We start from the raw sequence: 17451 nt of genomic DNA, 5'->3' as shown, positions 1-17451 counted from the left end.
GCACCTGGTATGCACAGTCACAGGATTCAACTCCCAGGGGTCACTGGGGGCAGGCAGGAAAGCAGGCAAAATCCCCCAGGCTCGAACTGCTCACAGAGCTACCTCCCTTCAACCCCTGGGCCTTCAGGTGCCTGGGGAGGGGCTATGGAGGACCTCCCAGAGCCAAGCTGGCCATCTCACTAGGACAGGCTACAGCCGCCTGACTGCTCCTTGAGCTCCATTTCTATCTTCTCACTTCGCAACCTCTCCACTATCGGACACCTCCTCAACCAGAAGTTCCCACCACACACCCTGTTGCTCCCTCTACGGTTGCCAAGGCACAAGGTCTCAGAACCTGGGGATGGCCCCCTCCTTCCTCTGTGCCACTTGCAGTCCCATCAAGGCCACAATGGCATGTTCCCATCTTGGGACACTATATGGTCACCACAGACACTGACCATCATGTGAGGGAGCGGTTCTCTGGAGGGTGGGTAGCAGGGGGCCACTGGACATCACATTACAAAGCACATGAAGAATATTAATTAAATGAAGACTTATTTCAAAATTAGTGTTAAAGTGTAAGCTGTTTTTGAGGGCTGGAGCCAAACTATATAATGACTGGTAAGAGCATCTGCCTCCACCTGGACACAGGCAGAGGTCAGGCTTTGTTGTCCCCAGCCCTGCCTCTTGTCACGTATCCAATGGTTGCTAGGACTAGAAGCCCACAACAGCAAAGGACCCACACATTTGCTGGTGTTTAATCCAGGTTAAGCTCTACATGTTCGAATACACGTTGGAGGTTATGTAGTCCCATTGGACTACATGTAGTCCCTGTGATGGAAGGACTCTTGCTCAGTGACCTGCATGGTAAGGCTGCTCCCAGGGGCAAGGTTGGGTAGGGCAGAGAACTGGAAAAAAAAGAGGAGAGGACAGAAGTCAAAGCACAGTGGTCCTGCCTGAGAGGGGTCAGGCCAGCTTGCCACCAGCATCCTCAGCAGAGAGCCATCCCCTTAGAACCAGGAATAATGGCAGTCACATGTCTTTCTTGCCAAAGAAGGAAGAGCCGATGATAGGCAGTTGTTTGGTGTAATAAGCGTGTAGTCTCTGGTGCCCATCTGCCTGGATCCAAACCAGGGATCCGCTGTTTCTAATTCCATGACCTTAGTGAAATGACTTTGCCTCTCTTACTTGTTTCTTCATGTATACAACAGACTGTGCCTTTGCCTATCCCAATGGGTTGTTCAGAGGCAAGTATAAGGTGCTCAGTAAATGTTAACTAGTTTTATAAATTCACTGACATTTCAGTGGATCATTGGTCAAACAAACTGCAAAAAAATTTATAGGAAAATCTGAACATTATTAGATAGTCAATGATATTGAGAAATTTTTTATTTTTCTAGTTGTGATAATATTGTGGATAAGTTTTTCAAGAGTCCTTACATTTTAGAAATGTATACTGAAATTATATACATATGGAGAATAGGATTAAGATTTGCTTGAAAATAATTGGAAGGGAGAAGTTAGAAAGGGCTATTAATGAAACATAATTGACAGTGTGTTAAAATTATTAAAGCAGGATGTTAACTACCTAAAAGTTCACTATATCACTCACTGCTTTCATATATGTTAAATAAATATAAAATAAAACAATAATTATGAAAGGATGTAGCTCACTGTGACTCACATTTACTGCCTTTAAGAAGCTGAAGACTATTAATAGCATCCTCAGTCTTTGTTTTTCCCAACTAAATAGCCCAACTACACAGAAATGTCACAACAAGCCTTTTTATCAGTTTGGCCACTTCTCATGTACTGTTACTCTGGTGACTTGGGAGCAATGGAATTTTATTCTCAGGCCTCCAAGCAACACCCCAAGGCAAACCCCAGGATCACAAGGGCCTCACCATTGTCCCCTTGCTCTCCCCAGCCCTGCCAAGTGTGGGAAGGAGGCAGGGCAGATTCCACACTTTCAGGCAGGAGGTGGGGCAGATTCCACACTTTCAGCGGGAGTCCTGGGGGCAGGGTCCAGAGGACCAATTATGTTCCTAGAGGGCTGGGTTTCTCTTTTTTCATTTTTATTTTGTAAGATGTTATTTATTTGTTTTTAGAGAGGGGGAAGGGAGGGAGAGGAAAAAAAGAAAATTTAGCACCTGATGAACACAGATGCGAAAATACTCAACAAAATATTAGCAAACTGCATCCAACAATAATACATTAAAAAGATCATACACCATGATCAAGTGAATTTATTCCAGGAATGTAAGGATGGTACAATATTCTCAAATCAATAAATGTAATACATCACATAAACAAAATGAAGGACAAAAATCACATGATCATATCAATATATGCTAAAAAAGCATTTGATAAGTTACAGCACCCACTTATGATAAAAACACATAGCTTATTAAGTGAAATAAGCCAGTCATAGCAAAGTGGGAATAGAGGGAGTATTCCTCAATATAATAAAGACCATATACAAAAAACCTATTGTCACCCTGGATGGTGTGGCTCACTGGATTAACACTAATTTCAGAACTGAAACGTCACCAGTTCAATTCCCCAGTCAGGACACATGCCTAGGTTGTGGGCCAGGTTCTTCTTTGGGGGTTTGCAAGAGGCAACCAATCAATATATTTCTCACACACTGATGTTTCCTTCTTTCTCCTTCTCCTCCCCTTCCCTTCTTTCTAAAAGTAAATAGGTAAAATCTTTTTTTTGGTAAAATCTTTTTTTTAACATTGATATGGATTTTATTCGCTGTATGGGTCATGTATGGTATGTATTATTTCAGGTTACTATAAGCTATTGGTGAATAGTAATGACAATTCATTTTCTTTTTTAAATATATTTTATTGATTATGCCATTACAGTTCTATTTCCCCCTTCATTCCCCTCCACCCTGCACACCCCTCCCCCACCAATTCCCCCCTTTAATTTATGACCACGTGTCTCAAGTTCTTTAGAGTCTATATTTCCCATACTATTCTTGCCCTCCCCCCTATCTATTTTCTACCTACCATCTATGCTACTTATTTTCTGTACCTTCTCCCCCCTTCTCCTCCCACTCCCCTGTTGCTAACCCTCCATGTAATCTTCATTTCTATATTTCGCTCCTGATCTAGCTGTCCTCTTAGTTTGCTTTTGTTTTAGGTGTAGTTGTTAATAACTGTGAGTTTGCTGTCCTTTCACTGTTCCTATTTTTTATCTTCTTTCACATCATAATTACATTAGCCAAGATTAAAATGAAGGAGAGAATCCTAGAAGTAGCAAGAGATAAGGGGACAGTCACCTACAAAGGAGTTTCCAGAAGACTGTCAGCTGATTTCTCAAAAGAGACCTTACAGGCAAGAAGGGGCTGGAAAGAGGTATTCCAAGTCATGAAATCTAAAGACCTACAACCAAGATTGCTCTATCCAGCAAAACTTTCATTTAGAATGGAAGGACAGATAAAGTGCTTCTCAGATAAGGTCAAGTTAAAGGAGTTCATCATCACCAAGCCCTTATTATATGAAATGTTAAAGGGACTTACCTAAGAAAAAGAAGTTAAAGAAACATGAACAGTGAAAGGACAACAAACTCAGTTATTAACAACCACACCTAAAACAAAAGCAAACTAAAAGGACAGCTAGATCAGGAGTGGAAACATAGAAATGAAGATCTCAAGGAGGGTTAGCAACAGGGGAGTGGGAGGAGGAGAAGGGGGAGAAGGTACAGAAAATAAGTAGCATAGTAGATAGAAAGTAGATGGGGGGGCAAGAATAGTATGGGAAATATAGAATCTAAAGAACTTGAGACACATGGTCATAAACTAAAGGGGGGGTAATGGGGATGGGGAGGTAGGGTGGAGGGGAATGAAGGGGGGGAATAGAACAACTGTAATGGCATAATCAATAAAAAATAAATTTAAAAAAAAGTTAAATAATCATGATCTTCTCCCTGGTCTGGTAGAGGGAGTAAGATAGCTAGATTAAGAGGCATGATACCTATTTATGGTGATATGAGCTGGGAATAGAAGCAGACATTCACAGGAAGTGATACCAATTTAAAATATGGGGAAATATTTGAATACATATTTCACCAAAGAAAATATACAGAGGGCAAATAAGCACACGAAAAGATGTTTGACATCATTAGTTATTAGGAAAATGCGAACTAAAACCACAATGAGCCCTGGGCAGTGTTGCTCAGCTGTTTTAGGCCATCCCACAAAGCCAATGTTTGCCAATTGGATTCCAGGTCGGGTAACATGCCTGGGTTGCAGGCCTGGTCTCCAGTTGGGGGTGTGTGAGGGGTAACTGATTGATGTTTCTTTCCCACTCTTTCTCCCTCCCTTCCCTCGTGTCTATAAATAAGCATATAAATAAAGTCTTAAAAATCCCAAAATGATATAATACTACACACCTATTCAAACAGCTAGACTTTAAAAGAACAACTATAACAAGTGTTGACAAGGATGTAGAGGATCTGGAACTGCTAATGGGAATATGAAATGGTACAATCACTTTGGAAAACAGTTTGGCAATTTTGTAAAAATGTTTAACATATACCTACGACATCATCTAGCCACTCTACTGCTTGGTATTTTCTCAAGATGAAAGGAAATATATCCATACAAAGAAATGTACACAAATGTTCAGAGCAGCTTTATTTGGAATAGCCAAAAACTGGAAACAACGCAAATGCCCAACAACAGGTGAACAGTTAAACAAGCTGTAGTGTATCTATATAATCAAATACTACTCAGCAATAAAAAGGAATAGATTATTAATATAACAATATTGATGAGCCTTGAAATAATTATGCTAAGTGAAAGAAGTCAGACTTGAAAGACTACGCACTGCATGATTCCATTTACAGATATTTCTAGAAAGTAAAAACTAATCCATAGGACAGGAAGCATATGACTGGCTGCCTGAATATGAGGCAGGGGAAGGTAGAAGGAATTATAGTAGTCAACATGGAGGAGCTCCTCCTGAAAATCTGGACAAAAAATAAACAATGATAGTATTGGATTATAGTTCATATAATAAAATTAATTCAACTGTTATAAAAAGCACAATGAAAGGCCAAGTTCCCAGAAAAATTGAAAATAATAGAATGGAAAAATTAAAGATAGTGAAAATGGTAAATTTCATGTGATACATATTTTACCACAATAAAAAGAATGAAAAAAAGATATTCAGATTTGCTCATGTCAAAAACACTTGGCTCCTTTTCTGCCATTCTTTATTGCTTTTATTCTCTCATATGTTATATACAACCTATCAGAAAATAGTGTCAGGGATCCACTCTGAAGATGAGACACCAACAAAGGTAATTTTACATTTATAACATTTGTAAGGTCTCACTCTAATTTTTATTTATCTTGTGCACAGTAAGAAAATCATCCATAGTTTCCATCTAGCATGAGTTCTCCCATGTTTCCTAAGAGAAAAGTAATCACCAAAGGCTTTCTCAAAAATCTTACATTCATAGTGTCCCTCCCCAGTATGTATTATCATGAGCCCTCAGACCGGATTTTTCTTCTACATTGATTACACTCACAAGGTTTTTCTCCAGTGCACATCTTCATGTAACTCCTGAGGGATATAGGAAAAGTAGAGGCATTTTCAGCCTAACATTCATAGAGTTTCTCCCCATTACATATTCTCTTCTGGTTTTTAGGGTAAGAGTTTTTGCTGGAGGCTTTTTCACATTAATTTTTCACAAGATTTTGCTCTATTGTGAATTCTCATGTATGCCTTATGAATATGCTTACACTAAAGGTCTTTCCACATTAAATATACCGAAAGGATTTTTCTCCAGTATGAATTTTCACATGATTCCTAAGAAAAGGGATATCCTTGAAGGCTTTTCCAAAGGCATTATATTCATAGGCCTTCACCCTAATGTGTATTCTCTCGTGCTGAGTGAGGTTAGCCTTCATGTTGAAAACTTCAAAAGAAATGTTATATTCATTGGGTTTCTCTCCAGAATAAACCTCCCCTCTTGATGAAGAGATGAGTGATGACTGGACAAAGTTTTCTATTCACTGTCACAGGAATTATTCCCTTCTGTTATATATCTGATACACATTATATTGTTTATTTCCTGTGCATACATATGGTTCCTGCCTTAAGCTTTTATTCAGGTTGAAAGGGTAACTCTTCTGCAATAAAGCTGTATCATGATCATTATTTTCATACAGAGATTTTCTGGTAATCTTTAAGGCTGAATTATTTTATAAACAATATCTGATTCAAATTAATGATATTATATATATATATAAATTCCCAGTGAAAAACATGTTTTTGAGCTATTATAATATTCATAGTATCTTTCCCAAGACACTGCTTTCTCCTAAGTGAATTCTACTTCCCTAATGACTTTTCCAGTTCTTAGATGGTGTATTCATTTCCTATTGCCTCATTAACAAGTTACCACAAACTTAGTGGCTTAAAGCAACAGAATTTTTTACCCTACAGTTTAGAGGTCATAAGTTTGAAATAAGTTTCACTGGGCTAAAGTCAAGGTGTTGGCAGAGCTGGTTCTTTCTGAAAGCTCTGATGGGAGAATCTGTTTCCTTCCTTTTTTTCTTTTTTAAAGATTTTATTCATTTATCCTTAGAGGGGAAGGGAAGGAGAGAGGAAGAGAAACATTAATGTATGGTTGCCTCCTGCGCCAGGAACCAGCTGCAACCCAGGCATGTGCCCCGACTGGGAATCGAATCTCAGTTGTTTGGTTCACAGGCCCATGCTCAATCCACTGAGCTACACCAGCCAGGGGTCCTTACCTTTTTTCAATTTGTAATAGATGCTTGTATTCATTAGCTGTGGCCCTTTCCTCCATCTTCAAAGCTGCTTCTGTCATGACATCACTATTTCTACTTTTGTAGTTAAATCTCCCTCAGATTCTCTCTTTTTTTTTAAAGATTTTATTTATTTATTTATAGAGGGGAAGGAGAGAGGGAGAGAAACATCAATGTATGGTTGCCTTTCGTGCATCCCCTGCTAGAAACTGGTCTGCAGGGAAGCAGTCTGCAACCCAGTCATGTGCCCTGACTGGGAATTGAACCGCGATCCTTTGATTCTCTCTTATAAGGGCACTTGTGATTACATTTAGGGCCCACCTGGAGGATTCAGCATAATCTCCCCATCTCAAGATCCTTAACTTAATCACTTCTGCAAAATTTCTTTTTGCCATATAAGTGAACATTCACAGGCTCTGGAGATTACAACCTGGATATTGTTAGGGGCCATTATTTAGTCTGCCACACATGGCTTTTTTAATTCAGGGCCTTTCCAATATTCTTTTAATGTAAAGGACAAAGAATCATCCCTGTGACTTTTATCATGCACAGGTAATTTCATAGCTGTTCCCCAAATATGTCCTGTAGAGAGGTTGACCATGGATATTTAAGTAGACTTCCCATCTGGAAAACACTCGATAAATATTTTAAATGTAGAGAAAGGAATGCCAGGATAAAGATTGAAAAAGTCATTATGAGTATCAAAAGGTACAAATTTCCCATTATAAAATAAATCATAGGGATGTAATGTACAAAAATAAGTCCATATGGCCAGTAGGAATTTCAAAGTACAAACCCTAAATTGTAAAAGAATGCAATTATGAACAAAGGCAGACTTTGAGAACCTTGACTGTATGATCATATTGGCAATTGCAGGAATAAGGTGTAGATGTTTTAGGTAATTTACCAACGATGATTCTATAACAATTGAGACTGATACTGACAAAAAGAAGTTATTATCAGAGAGTCTCAGTAGGGAGATATTAAGAGCCCTTAAGAAAATGTTAAATTTAAATGATAAATAGTCCTTCCTCCGAGAGTAGGCTGGGTTATGATTTATGTCCTGCTCATAGGGGAGAGTACATAATATAGGAGGATTATGCAGAGAATAATAAGACCTCCCATGAAAACAGCTGCCAACATTTTCACTTTCAGGGGTTCTAGAGACAGGCAAGTATATGACTGGAAGAGCAGCAAATTAACTTACCAAAGTTCTCATCACTCCAATAAGCCTTTCAAAAAGGTCCCAAATTCAAATACCCATTCTGTGCCCCCAATATACCTAAGATCTCTGATATCTGAAACTCATGCCCAAGCTTAGATACACATTCAAGGAACCCCAAGGTTTTTAACTACGGAGGAAACAAAAAGTCACTGAAAAATACAGGTCTTCATTATCATGGGGGAATCATTAAACAACAAGCCCCATGATAGCAGGGATCATTTCTGTTTCACATACTGGTGTTTTCCCAGTCTCCAGCCCACATCCTAGAACACAATAGGTGCTTCTGAAATACTTGCTCCATAAATGACTAATTGAAGGAATGATGCCATTTATGCATACTGTCATCAGACTGCTATAGTTCTTCAGCATCAGGTCTCTGTATGAGGTCCTCTGAGAAAAGTTCAACAAATCCCACTCTTCCTGGGGGGATATCTATAGCCACGTACCTGAAGGCCACCGATCCCAGATTCTGTCTTAGTTAGATACCATCTCCCCTAAAGTTCATATGAGGATGAGAGTGGTGATAGTCCTGTGGTATGGTGACCTAATTCAGAGATTTACATGGATCTACTACCTGAAGGCTCAATGTCTATACTCACCCCCAAGGCATTCTACCATATCCAGTCTCATAACTCTAACAGCACCTTTAACACATGCCTTAGTTTATATTTTCAATACTAGACTCTAAATTCTTCCAAACTTATTCCTTTATTTCTCCAACATTAAGCATAGTTCCAGAAATAATGTGGGCATGAGTAAAACAATAGATGAAAAACATTTCCTCAGTGAGAACATGGATTTCTTGAATCAAAGACATTTTTATCTCCTTATAGAGTCTCCAGCACAGAGTTCCACAGAATGTGATGCCCAGGAGAGGACAGTCAGCCTGGGAAGGTGGGAGGTTGAAAGGGAGTATTTCTGTGTATCCCTCCCCTATCCACGAGCAGCCTGAGATCAGGCAAAACATGTTCAGAAATCAAGGCAGCAATTGCTACAGTCTGTTTTAGGAAATTCCTAGTTAAGCAAAGGAGGACAGTCTACCTTTCAGAGAAGTATCGAATTCCTACTCATCTGTAAATATTCATCATCAACCCAGAAGCCATTATTTCCTCCTGTGTCTCTTTCAGGAGAAAGGCAGGCAGGCTACTGAGACAGTGGAGCCAAAAGAATCCAGGCTTCCCACATTTCACAGTCACCAGCCTGGATGTTGCCACATACACTAATTTTGAGCTCCTCCTCTCTCCCTACACATTCATACACTACTGTCATAGAACTCAGGGTAGTTGTGTCTCAAGCAGCATCAGAAAGAAGACTTTTGGCCTTGCTGCTCATGAGGAAGAGATTAATAGTTCCACTTTGGGAATATAGCTGTCCAACTCAAGCTCATTACCCCTTGATCCAGTGAAATTTGGAGTTGTTTCATCACCAATCATCAACCAATCATGCAACCTAAATCACTAGCTATTTCATGGCAGTGAACCAGGCTGCACATGAGAAACCGTTTCAAAAGTAGAAAGTGCTCTACTATATTCATATTAATGTTTTAAGTGTCATTTGCTAGAAACTGTCCTAATAACTTTCACTGCATCTGCCCATTTAACTCTTATAATAATAATTCTGCCAAGTATATATTATTCCTCCCACTTTATAGCTAAGGAAACTTAGGCACAAACCTTATTAACCTAAGGTAGAAATGGTGATTAACATGAAGGTCTCTCTGTCTCCAAAGCCTACTCTCTCCTAATTGCTGCATTTCTATAAAAAGAAATTTTAAATTTTAGAATTGCTGGAAATGTTGTTATTCTTTAACATACATGGGAGATGGTCATACAATCTTGTTAATTCATGTGTGGTATGTTGGACCAGCAGCATGGTCTGGAAATGTGTTAGAAATTAAGAATCTTGGTCTCACCAGCAGTGCTGTGTGTGCATTGTGCACACCATGCCTGTCAAATGGCTCTAGGCACGTGGTGCTTTCACTAATTCCGCCCCAGTAAAGAGCTACTGAGGCTGGATGGTCGTGGGGGAGCCTGGTAGAGAGGAGTATAAAACCCAGTCTTTCGATGCAGAGACCCAGCAACTGCTGAAGACAGCACTCCAAGATCCAGGTGCCGTGGACTTGGAGAAAGTGGCTAATGTGATTGTGGACCATTGTCTGTAGGACTGTGTGTTCAGCAAGGAAGTGGGACATGTGCTATTCCATTATTTAGGCAGAGAGCAAACAAGCAGGCCAGACTGTCTTCCAGCATGGACTCCTCAACTGGCTGCAGCAGGAGTAGCAGGCTCTGGAGCAGCTGAGATCCCTTTCCCTGCAGGGGCTGGGTCTGCTAGGTCACCTTTACCTGCAACATCTTTGACTACTTCAGGGTAAACAACATGCCCATGATAGCCCTGGTGAGTCCTGTCTACAACTGCCTCTTCCAGCTGACCCAAAACAGTCTGAGCAAGGAAAAGGAAGTGGAATGCCTGGTGCTGCAGCTGCACCACATTGGGGATCAGCTGAAGAAGATGAACAGGCAGAGAATGGATGAGCTCTTTGTCCTGATCTAGGATGGCTTCCTGCTCCCAGTCGGCCTCAGCTCCCTGGCCCAGCTGTTGCTGCTGGAAGTCACTGAGTTCTAGACAGTAGCTGGAAGATGACCTCAGCCACCAACAAATATTACTACAGCAAGGTCTCTGACTAGGCCTACAGGTCAGGCTCCCTCACCAGCAACATTGGCTTTTCTTCTACCCACCTTCCAACCTGGCAGTTCAGTCTTTGCCTCTCCCAAAGGCTTCTTCCTTTCCAGAATTTCAACAGCTCCTGAGAGGTTTCCCATTCAACCCAATAGTCCTGCCCTGAGTACCTTCTCTCTTCCTTTAAGAACTGGGGAAAACACCACACAGACCTGCTCTCCACCAGGCCCCTCGGTCTCTCTCCCATCACTTTCCACCTAGGCATCACAGAGAAGGGCAACTCCTAACAACCACTGCCCTGTGTAACCACTGGTACAACAGCTTCTTGGTGCCTCAGTTTTACATCTATAAAATGGGTACCCATAGGCATTGATGGGGTGCTTTGGAACATCAAGGGGCAGAGGCTCAGAGCACAAGTCACACCAGAAACTGCTTTTTATACATTTTGTATAAGGACCACTTTGGAAACAGGCACATTTCCTCGGTTGGTTTTAATGAGTAGCAGTAGTGCTTCATGTGCTACACAGCTCAGGGTGAGAATTTTCTAATAAACCTTTCTAAAAAAAAAAAAAAGAAGAAGAATCTTGAACCCTAACCCAGGCCTCCTGAATAAAAGAGTATTATTCTAAACAAGATCCTTAGGAGTTTCAGGTGCACAGTCAAATTGCACAAGCACTAGGTGGAACTCTGCTGGACACAATAAGTCACTAACAAATTAACTGTCCCAGCCCATTGAGATATCCTGAAGCTCCTCCTGCTGGCAAAATGCCTGTATTTCAGGCTCTTCCCTCTCGTTTATTAAATTCATTCAGCCCTACAGAACTTGCTATAAAAAAGCACCAAGGATTCATCAGTGAAGAGTCACCGACCACATAACAATGAAGAACTTACATTCTACTGGTGGAAATCAAATATTAAAATAATAATAAATTATATTTATTTAATTTATAAATAAATATAAATTTATTTAGGCGATAAGTTCTGTTGGAAAAAACAAAGCAGGTTGAGGGAATATGAGGTGCCAAAGACATACACACATCCCAGAGTATTTGTATAGAGAGGCAGGACTGATTCTGAGCCAGATAAGAGAAATAAATAATTTTCTTTCTGAAAAGAAAGATAAATAACGATTTTACAGAGCACTATAAATGAAGACCTGACTTGCTCAAACAAATTGTTATTGAAACCCCAAAGTATTAGAAAGAACTAGAATGTCATGGCTTTGCAAACTCTCAAGAGAGAGTTCTTATATTGGTCTACTTCAACTTACCGTAACCAGGAGGTGCTGGAGTCAAATAGTTCTTGGCCCTTTCCATCTGCAGAGGGCAAAACTTGGGTATCCTCCCAAGATGGAGAGAGGCAGGACAATGAGTATCTAAAGAGACCCCATACCAAAAATACTTCTGCTGTTACTACCCCCCATACCCATATTTTAGTCTAATCAAGAGAAAAGCATCAGAAAAACCCAGATTTGGGAAACATTCTACAGAATACCTGGCCAATATTCCTTAAAACTGTCAAGATCATGAAAAACAAAGGAGTAAGAAACTGTCACAGACCACAGATTGGAGAGACATGACAACTAAATGCAATGTGATACCTAGATTAGATTCTAGGACGGAAAAATAACATTAATAGAAAAAAAAAACTAGAGTTCTGGCCAAGATGGAGTTATAGATAGAAACCTTTTGCTTCCTCACACAACCAAGAGTATAACAAACAATCTAAAAATCAATAAACAACCAGAAATGCCAGAAAATCAAACTGCATAGAACCCCGGCAATCAAGGAATTAAAGAAACAGTCAACCAGAACAACCAGACCGGTACACTGAGACAAAGAAATGTGGTCCAAGTGAAAGAACACAGCAAAACTTCAGAAAGAAAGCTAAGAAATGAGGAGATAGCCAACCTATCTGATGGAAAATTTAAAGCCCTGCTAATTAAAAAGCCCACAGAACTGATTGAGCTTAGTTGAAAAATGAAAAAACAAATGAAAGATACCCAAAATGAAAATGAGATACCTGAAAGCAAAATATTCAGGGAACCAACAGTGACAGGAAGGAAACCAGGACTCAAAGCAATGATTTGGAACAAAGGGGAAAAATAAACACCCAACCAGAACAGAAATAAGAATCAAGAATTCAAAAAAGTGAAGAGAGACTTATGAACCTCTGGAACAGCCTGAAACATTCCAATATCCAAATTATAGGAGTGCCAGAAGGAGAACAACAGCAAGAAATTGAGAAGTTATTTGAACAAATAATGAAGGAAAACTTCTCTAATCTGGTGAAGGAAATAGACTTCCAGGAAGTCTGGGAAGCCCAGAGAGTCCTAAAGAAGCTGGACCCAAAGAAGAACACATCAAGGCACACCATCATTAAGTTACCCAACATTAAAGATAAGGAGAGAATCTTAAAAGCAGCAAGAGAAAAGGAGACAGTTACCTACAAGGGAGTTCCCATTAGACTACCAGCTGATTTCTCAAAACAAACCTTGCAGGCAAGAAGGGGATGGAAAGAATTATTCAAAGTCATGAAAGGCAAGGACTTATATCCAAGATTAATCTATCCAACAAAGCTTTCACTTAGAACAGAAGGGCAGTTAAAGTGCTTCCCAGATAAGGTCAAGTTAAAGGAGTTCATCATCACCAAGCCATTATTACATGAAATGTTAAAGGGACTTATCTAAGAAAAAGAAGATAAAAATAGAACAGAAAAATGACAACAAACTCACAACTATCAACAAATGAACCCAAAAGAAAAGAAAAACAATGAAAACAAAAACCAAGCAAACAACTAGAACAGGAACGAAATCAGAGAAATGGACATCACATGGAGGGATTTCGGTGGGGAGGGGGAAGGGCGGAATAGGGGGGGAAAGGTACAGGGAAGAGGAAGCATAATTAGTAGGCATAAAATAGATGGGGAGAGAGAAAAATGTTATAGGAAACAAAGAACTCAAAGAACTTGTATGTACAACCCATGGACATGAATTAAAGGAGGTAATGCTGGAAGGTTGGGGTGTGTAGAGCAGAGGGGGGATAAAGGGGGAAAACTGGAAAAACTGTAACAGCATAATCAATAAAAATACTTTAAAATAAACTAGTGAAATAGAAATACAGTTTGGAGTTTTGGTTAATAGGAATGTATCACTGTTGGTTTCTTCATTTTTGACAAAGATACCATGAAAATATAAGATATTAATAATGTGTAAAATTGGGTGAGGGGTATACAGAAACTCTTCAAAGTATTTTTGTAACTTTTTTGTGACTCTAGATTATTTCAAATTAAAAGATTTCAAGCACGGTTTAAAACCTGGCAAAAGGTTGATACTTGAAGCTGGGTGTTAAGTACAAGGTCATACTTTTTTCTCCATGTTATTCTGGATGTTGGGAAATATCCAGAATAAAACTATTTTAAAGAAAAAGAAGAGCTCATTTAAATTCTTTGAAATATATAATAAGGTAAACATGTAACAAAACAAATTTTTAAAAGAGAGAGAGAGAAGACATCCCAAAAATAGAATGAAAAGGGAGAAATAACCACACACACACACACAAAAAGAGTTACTCTAAAAGACTTACAGAATATTGCCCTGTCCAGTGGCTCAGTTGGTTGGAGTGTTGTCTGGATACACCAAAAGGCTGCGGGTTCAATTGTCAGTCAGGACACATACCTAGATTGCAGGTTCTATTCCCCAGTTTGGGCACATACAGGAGGAAACCAATCTCTCTCTCTCTCTCTCTCTCTCTCTCTCTCTTTCTCTCCCTCTCCCTTCCCCTTCCTCTGTCTCTCTCTCTCCCCTTCCTCTCTCTCTCAAATCAATAAATATATCCTTGAGTGAAGATTTTTAAATAAATAAAAGACAGAATATTGTTTTTGTAAAAAATTATGTGTTAATTCAAAACCTAGTTGATACCATCTGAATCCGCACATCAACCTTAACTTCAATAAAGACAGGGTGACAGACATTCGATAATAAGAAGCACACAGCACCATCTCTGAAGCATGACCAAGAGCAATTGAATCTAAATCTAATCTAGCATCTAGATGTAGCTCATGTTTACAAGAATACCAAGAATGGAAAAACAAATTAAAAGATTATGATGAAAAAAAAATCAGCTGGATCCAGGTTGTACAGCATTCTACAAGGCAAATAACCAGAGTTCTCCACCAAATCAATTTCATTTTAAAAGAAAGGGGAGTGGCTTTTCTTCTCTCAAGGTGCATACCTTTGCTTTCTTTCTCCTAAACTCCAATGGCCCTTCTTTTGTCTCTTCAACTTGTTTCCTGAGCCCACGCAGCCAAGCTGGCTCACTTCTTCCACAGCTCATTTCTTCTTCTATCTCTGTGACTTTCTAAATAAACTGTTTTTTAAAAAGGGAAAAATGTAGAGGGCTGTTATGACTTGAGATATAACAGCAAAATACAAGGTATAAACCTTAATTTATACCCCATCTTCTTCCTCCTAGATTATTTGAAGCAAATCCCAGACATCCTCTCATTTCTTCTTAAGTATTTTAATGTTACTTTCCCAAATAAGAATGCCTTTGAAAATAATTACTGTGATATTGCCATACCTTAAAATGTTACAGTTCCAGATTATCAGTGAGTATCCAATATTGAAATGTCCTCAATTTTCTCATATATTTAAAAATAGTAGTTTGTTTTGAAATAGGATGTAGATAAGGCTCACACATTATAACTGGCTGAAATATTTCTTAATCTATATGCTCCTCACCCACTTCTTTTATTTCTTTTTGCATGTACATGTTGATGAAAAGAGAGTCTTAAAGAAGTTGCAAATGAATGTATTTAGAATGTTATTTTACATGTTCCTCTGTTTCCTATATTTCTGGTAAATTGGTTGTTACATCTATTAATAAGATTCCAATCCAATGTTTTGTCAATGTGACCAATGTGTTTCCACCAGGTTGGGATGTCAAATTGCCAGGGGTGTGTGTGTGTGTGTGTGTGTGTGTGTGTGTGTGTGTGTGATTTTAATAGTAATTGGTGGTTATTGCCTACTTTCAAAATAGTTTGCAAAAAAAATGGTGTTCTAATTCTATTGTGTCTTCTTCATTCAATAAAAAGGTCACTTTTGTTTTTAAAAAACTTTCATTAACAACTTGGTTATCCTGAGTCACAGGTCATATAAAACAGACAGAATAAATGTTTGATTCTTTCCCTTTATTTAAGGAAATTTCAAATTAACAAAGTGATTTACTAGTATCTCTAAGTGTGACCTATGAGTTGTTTTGTTTCTATAGGAACTCTTGGTTTTGAACATATTTCATGTACTTCAATCCATCACACATATCCCTGATGATGTTCAGAAAGTCCCATCTTTTGCCAGTGGAAGCTTCTACAATTGGTTTCTGAGTTCTTTTAACATGTATAGAGTAGTCTTTGAAAGCTTCCTTGCTAGCTGGAATGACAAGATATTCCAACATCATTTTATATACTTCTTTCTATAGTCCTAAATCGTCATTTTGAAAAGGAGCCCTGACTGCTTTTAGTGGGTAATGGTATGTATAGACTCCCATCTGTACAGTAGGACTGGTCATTGCCACTGCATTGACCATTACTTTTAAGACTTTTTAGTGCACAGACCTAGAAAAATAAGTATTTTTAATCATAAAAGACATCATGAGTTGATACTTCTGATTTAAATTTAGGTTAACATATTGTACACATTCTAATCTACCTTCTTTCTGTGTTATAGGCTGAATAGTCTCCCCATCCCCCACCAAATACATACAAAAGTTTGAAAATAAGAATAGATGAACATAGATGCTAAAATCATCAACAATATATCAGCAAACTGAATACAGCAATGCTTCAAAAAGATCATACACCATGATCAAGTGGGATTTATTCCAGAAATGCAAGGTGGATACAACATTCACAAATCAATAAATGTGATTCACCACACAAACAAAATGAGGAATAAATACAACACAACCATATCAATAAATGCAGAAAAAGCATTTGATAAAATCCAGCACCATTTATGATGAAAACTCTTAGCACCGTGGGATTAGAGGGAACATACCTAAACATAATAAAGGCCATATATGACAAGCCCACTGCCAGCATCATACTCAATGGGCAAAAACTACAAGCATTCTTCTTAAGATCAGGAACAAGACAGGGATGTTCACTTTCACCTCTCTTATTCAACATAGTACTGGAGGTCCTAGCCACAGCAATCAAGAAAAGAAGATGAAATAAAATGCATCCAGATTGGGAGAGAAGAAGTAAAACTGTCACTATTTGCAGATGACATGATATCGTACATAGAGAATCCCAGAGATTCCACCAAGAAACTACTAGAACTGATCAATGAATTCAGAAAAGTAGCAGGATACAAAATTAAAATTCACAAGTCAGTTGCATTTTAAAGTATATTTTATTGATTTTCCATTACAGTTGTCCCATTTCCCCCCTTTCTTCCTTTCTGCCTTGCATGCCCCTACCAGTATTCCCTGCCCCCTTAGTTCATGTCCATGAGTTGTACATATAAGTTCTTTGGCTTCTACATTTTCTATACCATTCTTAACCTCCCCCTGTGTATTTTGTACCTACCATTTATGCTTCTTATTCCCTGTACCTTTTACCCCATTCTTCCCCCTCCCTCCCCACTGATAACCCTCCTTGTGATCTCCCTTTCTGTGACACTGTTCCTGTTCTAGTTCTTTTCTCAGTTGCATTTTTATACGCCAAATAACAAATTAACAGAAAGGGAAATTAAGAAAACAATCCTATTCACAGTTGCTAC

The 17451-nt window shown here is 38.8% G+C and overlaps 1 pseudogene; it reads left to right on the top strand.

Annotated features, from left to right (window-relative positions):
• Window positions 1-10008: 10008 nt before the first annotated feature.
• Window positions 10009-10678, top strand: LOC119059299 (MIF4G domain-containing protein-like; annotated as a pseudogene).
• The last annotated feature ends 6773 nt before the right edge of the window (window positions 10679-17451 follow it).

This window comes from Artibeus jamaicensis, unplaced genomic scaffold (assembly GCF_021234435.1).
Source record: "Artibeus jamaicensis isolate MK-2021 breed Jamaican fruit bat unplaced genomic scaffold, CSHL_Jam_final contig_60, whole genome shotgun sequence".
Lineage (NCBI taxonomy): Eukaryota > Metazoa > Chordata > Mammalia > Chiroptera > Phyllostomidae > Artibeus > Artibeus jamaicensis.
This window is presented reverse-complemented; position numbering and strand designations above follow the sequence as displayed.